The sequence below is a fragment of the Dermochelys coriacea genome, chromosome 1 (genome assembly GCF_009764565.3).
Source record: "Dermochelys coriacea isolate rDerCor1 chromosome 1, rDerCor1.pri.v4, whole genome shotgun sequence".
Classification (NCBI taxonomy): Eukaryota; Metazoa; Chordata; order Testudines; family Dermochelyidae; genus Dermochelys; species Dermochelys coriacea.
In genome coordinates this window covers 116,420,415-116,434,921 of record NC_050068.2, presented here as the reverse complement: position 1 = coordinate 116,434,921, position 14,507 = coordinate 116,420,415, and positions in this window count along the sequence as shown.

The window sequence follows — 14,507 nt, the reverse complement described above, 5'->3', positions numbered from 1 at the left end:
CTAACTAGTGGTGTTCCTCAAGGGTTAGTCCTAGGACCAATCCTATTCAACTTATTCATAAATGATCTGGAGAAAGGGGTAAACAGTGAGGTGGCAAAGTTTGCAGATGATACTAAACTGCTCAAGATAGTTAAGACCAAAGCAGACTGTGAAGAACTTCAAAAAGATCTCACAAAACTAAGGATTTAGGCAACAAAATGGCAAATGCAATTTATTGTTGATAAATGTAAAGAAATGCACATTGGAAAAAATAACCCAAATTATACATACAATATGATGGGGGATAATTTAGCTACAACTAATCAGGAGAAAGATCTTGGAGTCATCATGGATAGTTCTCTGAAAACGTCCATGCAGTGTCCAACGGCAGTCAAAAAAGCAAACAGAATGTTAGGAATCATTAAAAAAGGGATAGAGAATAAGACGGAGAATATCTTATTGCCCTTATATAAATCCATGGTACGCCCACATCTTGAATACTGTGTACAGATGTGGTCCCCTCATCTCAAAAAAGATATACTAAGATTAGAAAAGGGTTCAGAAAAGGGCAACTAAAATGATTAGGGGTTTGGAATGGGTCCCATAAGAAGAGATTAAAGAGGCTACGACTTTTCAGCTTGGAAAAGAGGAGACTAAGGGGGGATATGATAGAGGTCTATAAAATCATGAGTGGTATGGAGAAAGTGAATAAGGAAAAAAGTTATTTACTTGTTCCCATAATATAAGAACTAGGGGCCACCAAATGCAATTAATGGGTAGCAGGTTTAAAACAAATAAAAGGAAGGTCTTCTTCACTCAGGGCACAGTCAACCTGTGGAACTCCTTGCCTGAGGAGGTTGTGAAGGCTAGGACTATAACAGGGTTTAAAAGAGAACTGGATAAATTAATGGAGGTTAAGTCCATTAATGGCTATTCACCAGGATGGGTAAGAAATGGTGTCCCTAGCCTCTGTTTGTCAGAGGGTGGAGATGGATGGCAGGAGAGAGATTATTTGTTCATTAGTTAGGTTCTCTCCCTCTGGGGCATCTGGCATTGGGCACTGTTGGTAAACAGGATACTGGGCTGGATGGACTCTAAAGTATTCTAAATGGAGCCACATAATTACAAGCCTGTTCAGTCCATTTCCATTCTTTACACATCTTTATTAGAAAATGCTTCCTTCTTAATATTACACCACTAGGCCAAGTGCACACATCTATAAATGAGCTGACAGGATGGTGCCAGCCCTTCCTGATGGTGAATTCAGTGGCAGAAATCTGTTTTGTTAAGAATATATAAGGCTTAATCTGAATCAGTTTCCAAATTGCGTTTCTGATAAATTACTTCCACCCCTACAATCAGATTAACAAATCAAAGGTGCATTCATGCTTTGAGACTAGTTGCCACTTACATATTTCAAACACCCAGGCATTTGGTTAAACTAAGCTTGGATTAACCGGGTCTGACTTTTTAGTGGGAGTTATGTTTAAGGGGGGTCTCTATCTATACTCATTTTAAAATGGTGTGCTCATGGGGGAGGGAAGCCCACTCTTATGAGCTCAGTAAACTTACAGAGCTTTATAGCCTCCCTGCAAGCTTCATGAGCTTAACTGATGGTAAGACTCACCTTCCCAAAAAGACCTCTCTATTGATGCAGAGAAAAAAAAATCATCTCTTTTTGCAGTGACTTAACTGCATCCACCCTGTCTTCATTTTTACTTATTTTTAATAGCGGAATTTATTAGCATACAGCACTTAATCGTATGGAATAGACAAAAGTAGAATCATTTAGCACTTGTTGCCTTTGTTCTTGCTGTTATTTTAGACTCTTGAGTAAGTGACAGACACTGCTCAAATTATTTCTTATGAATAAATTGTCTGACAAATTTAGCCCCCTTTCTGTGATAGTATTTGTATTTTCTATGCACTCACACAATGGCAAGGGCAAACATTTTCATGTTATGGGCTGTTCATGTAGGATGAAAATCTATCTATATATTTTTTTCTCTCTCTCTCTCTCAGGGACTTCTAGGGCCCTCATTACCATAATATCTGAGCATCACACAATCTTTCTCCTGATACCACCATGAACTAGAAAGAAACTTTACAGTTTAGGAAACAGAGGCACAGAAACATTAAAAAATTTGCCCCAGGTCAGGTTACACAGGAAGTCAGCGATGGAGTAGGAAATTGAACCCCAGCTCCCAAGGCTCAGGCTAGCAACCCAGCTACTGAACTGTCCTTCCTCTCTTCCTGTCCAGCGGGTCTGCATGAGACTTCAACTTCTTGGGTCCTTCCTTCTGCACTTAGACCACTGACAGAATGTTGAGTGAAGTCAATTTTGTTGGTGCTTTTTATTACGTTGGTATCTGCCCACATGGAAATATATTTCACACAGGCCACTAAATATTGTTTAAGCCTCATGTAAATCCTCAAGGCTGAACTTGAGTGGTAAGTAGTGCTTATGGGCTCTCTGCACTGGTGTGAATTTCATACTCAGGCCAGATCCTTAGCTGGTGTAAACTGGCATGACTTCATTTAAGAAACTGGCCTTCCACATCCAATTGCAGTGTGTAACTGGAATGGTAACCAGCTGAAGCAGAATAGCTGACATAGCTGCTACTAAGATAAAACAAAAAAAATTAAGCAAATGCAGGTGGTTGGCTCTGAGCTCCTTGCAATGGATCCAGTCATCTAGTCCCAGTACAAAGCATCCAGGTCATGCTGCATTCAAAACTTTGGGAAATAAGGTATGTGCATCTAGAGGTCATGAGGATGTAAAAAGTTATTGTGATGTCCTGTGTATAGGCCCCCTTGAGTGCTGATGCAATGATGCAGTTGTTCAGAGAGGTTTTTTATGGTCTGCATGACAGTGACTAGCTATAATAGAGCGGCTGGAACATGGCTATGGAAAAGGTACTGTGAGGGAGGTTGGAAGAGGTTACTGTAGCATGTTTCCCACCAGTGCTTCTTTCAAGTTCAAAGCTTTATCAGGGGGCAGCCAGTGAGAAGTATCTGTCTCTGTTATGGCTGTGTTGGCACACAAATGTAGTGTATATTATAAATAAACACTTATAACTAGGAAATAAACATTTATTACTAACACTTATTCAATTATATTCAGCTTGTGAAAAACTGTTGGTGACAATAATATAACATAATAACATAAGCGGCACTTAAAGTGCTGGGGGTTTTTTTACATATGCACTTAAAATAAGATTGCCTCTCTTTGTAAATGACTGACGAAGCATTGTAAGGAAGGAGAAGACTCAGAAAGAGCACAAGAACTGGCAGAAAATGAGTATGAGACAGATTCTTAGCTCATGTGAGTCAATGAAGTTCCATTGAAGTCAATGGAAGTATTCAAATTTAAACCAGCTGAGGATCTGGAACAGCATTTCCACTTAAATGGTATTTTTGGGCTGGCTCTTCCTACACATAACTAGAGCAGCTCCCATCTACATTATTTGCCTTTGAGTATGGAAATGCAAAATGCCATTCTGGATTGAGAAATTTCACTGAATTTTAGCTGTCTAAGTAGTTGAAATTCAATACAGACTGACTAGTGCTCCCACCTATAATTCAGATTACCTGTAACTGCCTGTTATCTGATCTGCCAATGACTTATATATCAATATTTGGTTCAGAACTTGAATTAATTACCTGACTATGACTTCCTGGAACTGCCTCCAGGCATTGCTGATTCATAACCAGCACTGATGCAATCGGATTAATGAGAAAGAGAGAGAAAAAAAGCTTAGAAACTTTAGGAGGTTAAAAAATAGGTGTTGGAAGTGCTTTTAATCTGCTGTTTTCTGTAGACTTTCTTTCTGATAGGTTTTCATTCTAACCCTACCTAAATAAGGCAAATAGCATGTGGAATGCACTGCAAATGGAAGAGCAGCTAACACACAGCTGCATATTTGGCAGATAAATGTTTGTTTTTCCTTTAATAATAAGTGATTATGATAGGATCCAGAGTGATAGCACAGGAGAGCCAAATCTTTTATCCACATTACAACATGTGTGGTAACGAATGAGTTGTCCCACACCACACTGGGAATGGGTCTCAGTTCTATTCAGGAGGAACTACTTCTAGTATAACTTGTTCAGTCCTTCATACTCTTGGCATTGTGCAGTCTTTCAACACCAAGGGAGACCTGAGTGATGTCAATTCTGATGGCGACTTTTACTATGTTGATATCTGCCCACTTGGAACTACACTGAGATCACTTGTACATTTCACACTGATCACTATACAGCTGCCAGCTGGTGGCTGGTTTCCATCACCTGGGCTTAGTTTGAGCTATTGACCTATGCATAAAAGGCTCCAAAACTAGGATCCAATGCAACATCCATTTAAGTCAATTGGGGTTTTTCCCTTTGATTTAGTGTGAGCTGGATCTGGCCTCTGAAGCTGGATAAAAAAAATAATAATTTTCAAAAGTTGATGAAAGATTGCACAAATTTTTACAACAGCTTTTGTAAAATATTTTTGCCATTTTTTAACCAGCACTGTTCATAACTCAAAACAAATCCTCTGAGCCATTCTGGACTGTAAAAAGTTTCATTTTGTATATGACAATTATCCTGGCCTTTGGGAACAGAACATTTTAAGAAGGAGAAGGCAATTTTTCACAATAATACAAAGAAACAATAATCACTGATTCTCCACGGTCACAGTACTCAAGCCATTTACCTCACTTCCCTCTCACACTAAGTCACTTATCATTCTCTGTGATGGACAGAAAACAATCTCCTTTCTATACATTGCTGATCGAAATAAGACACAGTATTCCAGTTGATGCCTAACCAGCACCAAGTAGAATGGTATTATCACCTCCCATGACTTGCATGTGATGCAACCAAAAATTGCATTTGCTTTTTTGCAACAGCATTGCATTGCTGACTCATGGTGAGGTTGTGATCTGCCACAGCTCCAAGATCCTTCTCAACAGTGCTACTGCCAAGCCATTCCGTATTTTCCCGATTCCGTATTTGTGCATTTGGTTTTTCTTCCCTAAGTGTAGCGCCTTACATTTGTCATTGCAAAATTTCATTTTGCTATCTATAGTCCAGTTCTCCAATTTTACAAGATCCCTCTGAATTTTAATTCTATCCTCCAAAGTGTTAGCAACCCCCCTTCCCCCTTAGCTTTGTGTCATCTGCAAACTTGATCAGTATGCTCTCTATACCTACATCTAGGTAATTAATAAACAAACAACACTGGAACCAGAACAGATCCCTGTGGAACCCCATTTGAGACTTCCATCCATTTCAACATCATTCTATTAATAGTTACTCTTTGTTTGTGGTTAGGGTGATCAGACAGCAAGTGTGAAAAATCAAAACAGGGGGTGGAGGTAATAGGCACCTATATAAGAAAAAGACCCAAAAATCGGGACTGTCCCGATAAAATCAGGACATCTGGTCACCCTATTGCAGTTGTTTAACCAATTATGTATTCACCTAATGGTAGTCCTGTTAAGCCCATATTTCTCCAGCCTACTTATCAGAATGTCACATGGGATTTGCTGAAGTCCAGGTATATTATGTCCACCACATTCCCCACATCCACCAAATCAGTTACCCTGTCAAAAAAGGAAATCAAGCTGGTTTGGCATTTGTTTTTGGTAAATCCATGCTGGCTGCTAGTAATTACCCCTTTCATCTTCCAGGTATTCACAAATTGAATGTTTTATACATTGCTCTAGTAGTTTTCCAGGTATCAAAGTCAGGCTGACTGGTCTATAGTTTCCTGGCTATTCTTTCCCCCTCCCCTTTTAAAGATGGGCATTACGTTAGCCCATCTCCAGTCTTCCGGGACCTCTCCTGTCATCCATGAGTTTGTAAATATTATTACCAGTAGCACCGAGATTTCTTCAGCTAATTCCTTCAGTACCATTGGATGAATAGCATCTAGCCCCGCTGATTTGAATTAATTGAAATTGGCCAGAAGATCTATGATGTCTTTGTTACTTATCCTGATTTGTATCCCTTCCCCTTTATTGTTATCGTAACTTTGCTAGTTGTCTGGTCACATGTTATTTTTTGTGAGAAGACTAAAGCAAAGTAGGCATTGAGCATATCTGCCTTCCTATCGTCTTCCTTACCAGCTCACCTTCTCCATTGAGCAGCAGATCCACACTGTCCTTGATCTTTCTTTTTCATCTGACGTATTTGAGAACCCCTTCCTGTTGTCCCTAGCATTTCTTGCCAGCCATAACTCATTCTTTGCCTTTGTTCTCTTTCTCACATACGGACAAACAATTCCTATGACATATCCCAAAAATATAGCACACTGACAATTTAGTCTGCTTAAAATTCAGTGGTTCATAAGCTTGAAAACCATGTGCTGTTGTAGATGTTTGTTAGCAATGCATGAGTGTGATGCAAGTGTCCTGCTTGTTTCTCATGTACTGTATGTTAAGATTTAAATGCTGATTGCAACAAAACAGATACAAACCAGAGCCAGTTACAGTTGTTCTGAGTAACATTGTAGTTTACAGTTATAAAACACTTCGGAGGAAAAGACTACAACATCAGTTCTGTTGCCAGGACAAGGCAAGGCCATGGCCAATCCAATCCAATCCAAACCACGAATACAATATGCAGTTAAACAGCAAAAGGTCAAATCAGAAAATACAACTATATTGCCTTTTCCCATATACTGCCAGCCCAGTCCGGTGAGGTTCTGAGTGCATTCTGAGGGAGCAAGGAGGTCTTCTGAAAAAAACAACAACATGATGCGGGAAGAGAATAAGGAAACTAAAATTACTTAATGAATGGATATGGCATAGCTACAGTGGGAATTAGCATTCATCAAAACTCAGAATTTCCATTCTGTGGAAAATACTGATATTTCAAAATGTCCTTTCACCCTGTACAAGAACAAAAAGTTGAACTTTACAAATTTACCACAAAATGAAATTTCTGAATTTCCATTTAAAAATATATATTGAAAAGGCCTTATTGAGGGACTTCATTTCAACTTTATCATTCATTATGTTATATTAAGCAATGATAAAGTAGAATCTGTGTTCACCTTATTGAAATGAAATGTTTTGATAATTTTTCATCTGAGGTTTAAACAAAATTGTTACATTCCCATGAAATCTTTTGATTTAAATGAGTTAGCATTATTTATTTATTTATTCTGGGGAAAGAGAGGGGGGATGGAAAGCTGTACCACTGAACAAATTCTGACCAGCTATCAGGTGAGCTTATTTAGACCTTCTCCAAAACTCCTGAAAGTCTATGAGAGTCTTTCTCTTGACTTCAGTGAGCTTTGGATCAGGCCTAGATGAGTTCATTTAATAATTCCTAGTTAATTAAAGTCTGTTCTAAAGTCTGTGAAGAGATTTGGTTAGTAATTCACAAAGTTAGTTCTTTTTGTTCTTTTTTCTTTTTCTTTTTCTTTTTCTTTTTCTTTTTCTTTTTATTTTCTTTTTCTTTTTCTTTTCTTCTCCCACCCACAAAGTAATTCTTTTAATCCTCATTGGACATTATGCTAACACTTTTGCTTCAAATGGCCTGAATATTTTTCAGTTTCTTAGAAGTCACTTAGTTTCATCTGAATCATTTGGGACTTTAGCGAGCTGAATCCTGGCTCATTTTCTACAACATCCCAAGCAGAAAGTCCAAGTGAGGCTCAGACAGACAGTGGTGGTAACTCACTGCTGTAAATTCAATTGGATGATTAGTTGGATTTATCTGCTGTGAACCTATTTGTAAAGCTCTGATTTCCATGCCTAGATTTTGAGCACCATCCATTTTTTGTGAAGCTGATCTCAGAAGTACTAGTTCTTTAATGTGAGCCTGCATTTCTAGTAGCTCTAAATATATAGCCTGTAGTATTTCAGCCACTGATTCTTACACTTTGTGAAACACTATGGAAAGACAGCCAAGTTTATGATAAAAGACAAGTCAATCGCAATACAGTACAAAAATTTTGATATGCAAACTCTCTATCGTCCTGTTTCCTGTATGGACAAGATTTTGCAGTTGCATAAAAATGGATGTGACATTTGCAGTAAAACTGTAAATATTCTTATTTCTTTTTCTAGCAGTTCTCCTATCACAATGGCACAGCTGGGGTGAGATGGGATGAGTCTCCTTTCACTTTTGCAAAAAAAATGTGATAATCAGCTGGGTAGATTTGATAATATAGACTTCACTCACACTGCTCAAGTCATTAACAACCAAATGTACCTTAATGTCTCAAACATTGCTTTGAGGGCATTTTTATGTAACTGTTCTTTTCCTGCTAATAAGGAGCAACAGCTACAGTATATCTTTGACCAATTATTTTGGAAGGTGAAGACTAAACTTTGAAACAACGGTTAAGATCTTATTGGCTTTGGCTTTTGCACTCAGTTCTGAAAATAGGAGAAAATTCAAGAATCCCTCTTTAATCTTTGGTTTCAGAGTAGCAGCCGTGTTAGTCTGTATTCGCAAAAAGAAAAGGAGTACTTGTGGCACCTTAGAGACTAACAAATTTATTAGAGCATAAGCTTTCGTGAGCTACAGCTCACTTCATCGGATGCACCATCAAATGCATCTGATGAAGTGAGCTGTAGCTCATGAAAGCTTATGCTCTAATAAATTTGTTAGTCTCTAAGATGCCACAAGTACTCCTTTTCTTTTTTCTTTAATCTTTGTCACTGTTTCAAAAAACCACTCCCTATGATGGCATTGTTCTGCCCTGGCAATATTTACAATTTCACCAGCTAAAAGGGAAAACCTGAGGACACATTTGATGCCTCTACAACTATAATTCTCACTATTTGACCATATAATTCAATCAGTTCATTCTGGGTGCAGGCTGATATGTATTGTGCTATAGCTAGAGCACTTTCCAAGTTGGATCTCAAAAATTGTAAGGCAATCCTGTGATTCACAAGAATTCGTACAGATGAATGGCTGTCACAGAAAAAAAAGCCATCTCCCAAAATTCATAAATGAAGCACTTATCTATGAAATTAAGTCTACACATAATTTTACTTACACTGTTTATGTCTTTAGGTGAACACATATTTCAATTAATGAGATCATATATAACATGATACAAAAATCACAGTAAAAATCTCTCCTTTCAGTGCCTCTCCCATCCTGAAAAAACAACGAGAAGTCATTGTGGCACCTTAGAGACTAACTAATCCATCCTGGATTCCCCTTCTCTGCCTCCATATTTCAGGCCCCTCATCTTTGCCTCACTCTCACAGATTCCCTGCATCTCTATCAACTCCCAAGCAAACATCTCCCAACCTCCAGCTCTCTGGCCCCCATCACTACTTCTTTCCACAGGTCCCTGCCATTAACTCCCCTCACAAACTTCAGCATACACTTCTACTTCAATCTTCCCATGCCACACAAAACCTACTTGTTTTCCCATCCTTCAGGAACCCATTCTATCTCTGCCTCCTTCCTCTACTTGTGTTCAGTTTTGCATGGGCCAGTTTGTAAATTGCCTGCAAGCAAAGAGTAATTTCTGAAATGACTACTGTATTTATATGAATCTCCCCATACATACACCCAGAGTTTGTGCATCACAATAAAGTAACAGATAAATTTCCTTTCCTTTTAATAAATTACCTCCACTATGGTAGAACTTCATGAAATCTGCACCAAAAGATATCCAAATATTTCTATCTTTTACTTGGAGCTTTTTGTAAAAGTTTATTCTCCATTTATTTCTTTCAAAGATATATCAGCACTGTATATACTGTACCGCATATAAGTAGTGAGTGTGAATTGGGTCCTTTCTACTACAGTAATCAACATCAACAACGACAACAATATGCTGACACAGAGAGGGTCCATAGTGTCAAATGTCCATGGCCACATTGTATGGATTTATTCAGGGGTGAAAGTAAAATGCAGATTTTGCCGGTACAGGGCCGCTCTGGCCCACCTCGAAAGGTGCGAGGCCTCAGGCAGAAGGGGTGGGGCTGGGGGGGGCCAGCATCCCCCAGCCAGTCAATCTGTGCTCCCTGGCCCGCATCGCCCGTGGCTCCAGCAGCAATTTAAAGGGCCTGGGGCTCCGGCTGGAGCAGCCGTGGTAGCGGCAGAGGCAGCCGGAGCCCCGGGCCCCTTTAAATCGTGGCCCCGGGGCAGCTATTTCTTTTCCCCCCCCCCGTCAGCAACCAGGGGAGGGGGCAAAAGGGGCAGCGATATTAAAGCACTGCTGCAGCAGCTTTTTAACACTGCTGCCCTTTTTGCATCCCCCAACGGGGTCATTGCTGCCCCTTTTGGGCCCCCCCATTGGCAACCCTGCTGGTAGGGACCTGGCGGGGGCGCAAAAGGGGCAGTGACATTAAAGCGCTTTAAGCAGCGCTTTAAAGTCAGTGGTACGGGCCGGTCCTGGCAGCTACCTTTTACCGGTACGCCGTACCGGCCCGTACCCCCTTACTTTCACCCCTGGATTTATTCTAGTGTCTAAAAGGTCCACAGGGTTATCACTGATATGGCACATGCAAGTTAAACATACACACCAGCATGGCCATTTCCAGCCAATGACCAAGCAATGTCCCCTCCTGACCTCAAAGCTGATCTTCAGGGTTCAATGTGTGGGGACTTTATCTCCAAGATGGGATATATGGCCAAAAAGTGCGAGGCAGTGGTGACCAACAATCACTTCAATCCTCTCCAGGACAGTTCTCAATAGCATATTCCCTATTCCTGATAAAATCAAACCATCTTATCCCCAATAGTCACTGCTGGCAACACATAATGAATACCTTCGGCATACTGATGTCTTGTTTAACTAATGTCCATATTTCAGATCTATGTAAGAGGATTTGAAGTACACAGGTTTGATAAGTCCATACTTTTGTATATAATTTCACCTTCTTTTGACTCCAGACCCTACGCAGGTCCATCATAGCTGAGTGTGTTAAACTGATCCTCTGTCTTGCTGCACCCATTTGATGAAAATTTATTGCCTAGATAGATGAAATCATTCACTACTCCCATGGTTTGTCCGGCAGCACAGATTTCTTGTGTCACAACTTTTGCGGTGACACTCTCATTTTTGTTTTGCCCAAGACACCCTGAGCAGAAGGGCAGCTGCCATGTGTTCGAAACTCTCTAGTGTGTCTTTAAAGTTGTTTGTATCCTGGCTGAAGAGGATGGTCTTATCCACATAATCCAGGTAGATAAAGGGAATTGAACCAACAGATAAGCCAGTATTTGTGGAGATATGTTCACGAAGCCAATCCACTGGATGGCAGAATGAAGCTGGAGTCAGGACACATCCCAACTTCATTGCAGATCTAATGTAAAACCTTTTATACCTATGGGTCCCCCATCACACCTGTGCCCCTGAATCATTATATATATCTTGAATTAACCTCAAGAGTATATCAGGAACACCAGTGCCTCATGGGGCTTCCACAAGAAACCTCTAAAGACAGAATCGAAGGCTGCCTTCTGGTCTACATATGCTGCTGATAAAATTAATCTTTATTAGCCTCTGTAGCTTTCTTGGTGGGAGCATAGGCTACAATGATGGACAGTTGTACATGGCAATGCATCAACCTGGCATACAGCTGTTGATTAGAAATTGGATGCCACATTGAGAGTGATTCATTAAAGGGTGAAGAGAGGACAAATGCTACCCCATTTATGTGGCTGTTTCCTTGAGTACAGTAGACTTGCATCCTTCACAGAATGTTGATCATTTTTCACTAGTCTTTTGGTTATCCCAGCAATTGCAACGTTGCATCTTTTCAACTCTTGGACTAATGAAACCTAACCGCATTTAGGGTTAGTACATTCCAGGTGGCGAATCTGATGGAGTTTCTCAGATCAGTCATGGACACCATCGGCATTATGGAGTTTGGCCTAAAGTGTGAACCATGTTTTATTGGATTCCCCTTGATTCAGTCTACCTCCTTAGGACAGGGGAGATGTAGTGTGGTGATTTTGTTTGTGGATACCAAACTCCACTCCTGAACCCTTTCTGCATGAATCAGATGGTTCTGAGATTTTAGCTCGTCTGCCTTCCCCACCGTTTGGGGAGTATTTTTCCTTTTTCACTTTGTTTATCATTCACCTTTGCTCAAGGGCCCTTATCAGATAGTACTGGCCAGAACTAGTCAGAACCAAGGCTTGCTTTGGCAGAGAAGGACCACACCCTGAAGTAGCATAGCAAATACTGCTGCCCTATCCACTACCCAATTATCCATTACCATCAGGACTTCATCCATATCATCCTTTTGACCAGTGTGATATGTATCAGATTGCATACTCTTTCTTTCATTAACAAATATTTTTCTTCATTATTGTTGATGGTCTTCCTAAACTTGTTTCATCTTTATGGTAACATTTAAAAAATGTGTATTTTTTGTCTTCAGACTATGCTGGCAACATTAATTTCCAGTCAAGCGATGATCATAGACCCAGAGTTTGAATGCTCATTGCGGGGTGGGGTCTTGGTTTATCTCATAATAATGACAGGGGTCTTTTGCAAAATTCAGATCTTGGCACAGATTTTGAACACCTCCAAAATTCAAGGGTGTTCAGATCCAAGGATTCAGTTCTATCTCTAGAGGAAATACAATATTTTAAATGTAGGCTCAAACAGGAAAAACCCTGAGACATCCTAGTGATTGTTTTTAGAAACACTCACACAAAAAATTCCCTTAAAATCAGCTGCCCATCTGCAAAACCAACAAAACAAAACCAGACGCATTTCCAATGAACTGAAAACTTGCCAAATGATATGTTGGATCCTCAAAGCATACTTGGTTCACACTTATATCATATTTCATTATCAGAATAATATGTCTTCTAATGATTTTGTAGAACATATTGGAATAATGAAGTAATACTATGGAAAAAATAAGTCTTTTTTCTTTTCTAATAAGTGTTAATAGTGTAGGGGACTTTCACTTATTTTATTTATTCTAGTGATTTTTTTTCTGTCTATCACCTCAACATGTGGGACATCCCATACATTAAAAGCAAGCAGTATATTACATTAACATGTTCACAGGCAATACAAGAACCCCCTTCCCTGTTGTAATGTAGACCATTAAAAAAACCACACACACACACTCTAGACATGATCCTTAGTCAATAAATGTTTGACTAATAAGGAAGCACCTTGCACTGGGCAGATAATCTTTGGAAACAGGTTTGCAAATAACCTGAAAGGCTGCAAAACTTACAAAACTGATGAGAAAAAAAAGTTTAGAACTGGTCAAAAGCAGACACTTTAGTTAGACTCTTTAAGCTAAGGGTGAATAGCTTTAAGTTCATGTATTATGTAAAAAGTTCTCCAAAGCTCAAGATGTTTTCTATAGCTTTAAAGAGCAGAAAACAGCTTTCTGACATTCAGCATGCAGACTGCATTTCTGCTGGATTTGATAAAAATATAATTAAAATGTTGTACAGGGGGTTAGGCCAAATTGGCCTGCATCCTAGAACCCACTCCAAGCAAAACCTTGAGGAATATTCTATACATAGAAAAAGGGTTGTCCTCTGGGATTCCCTCTCACTTTCTTTAACCTGATATTTTGCTCATCCTATTATGAGATTCCTCAGAGGAGTGAAATGCTAGATTGACTCATTAAGACTCATCATTTACAAGATGTTGACAAATGCTGGCATTTATCCTGTTGTCATAATAAATGTGAGAAAATGACCACTTGGCAAATAAGTGATTCCATGAAATTGCAAAATACAAGCATACAAGGGTCTGTGGTAATGTGTCAGTATTGCTATGCAGCATCATTACAAAGATGCTTTACATATTGTGATACACACATTTTAAAAGAAATAACGGCGTTTTCCCTAAGAAGAGGTCATAATGAATATTTTTCATGCATTTTAATAGAGCTTTTCATCCAAGTATCTCAAACTTTAATTTAAAAATGGAAAGTATGAATGAATGTCTCACAACACTGCTATTAAGTAGGTATTATTAAGCCCACTTTACAGATGAGGTCAATAGGAGCTATGGTTGCTCTGCTGAGATTGTCAGCTCTTTGGGGCAGGGACCATCAGCGTACTTTAATTATTATGTATGAGTACAATGCCTACACTGTTTGGGGGCCTTCATTGTGATGAATTTGAATCCTTCCTGCACTGTTAGATGTAGCTTAGGGCACAAACAAAACACCACCATCTCTGGAGGAGTAGCTGACTGCTTTTTGACTGGTCCCTATCTTCTGACCTCTCTGGCTTGGATGGTCCTTCCAGGGGTTAAAATTCCTGCTGACATAGTTCTCCTTGTCATTGGGATACACAAACCTGTTAAGGTGCTATTTCCAGAGAAGACGTAGATGCTACTGCTGTGCAAATGGTAATAATATTAATAACAACATTAATAATAACAGTAATAACAATAATAATAACTATAAACACTTTTGAAAATCAGGCACTATCTGTCTAAAGTCATGGACTTAAAAACTGAGGCAGCCACAATTAGATGACAATTTTGAAAATTTGGCCTGAAGTAGCTTTCTTGACATCTATTCAGAGCTGAAGATAGCCTGTTTCCTGCCCCATGTATTGGCCACATA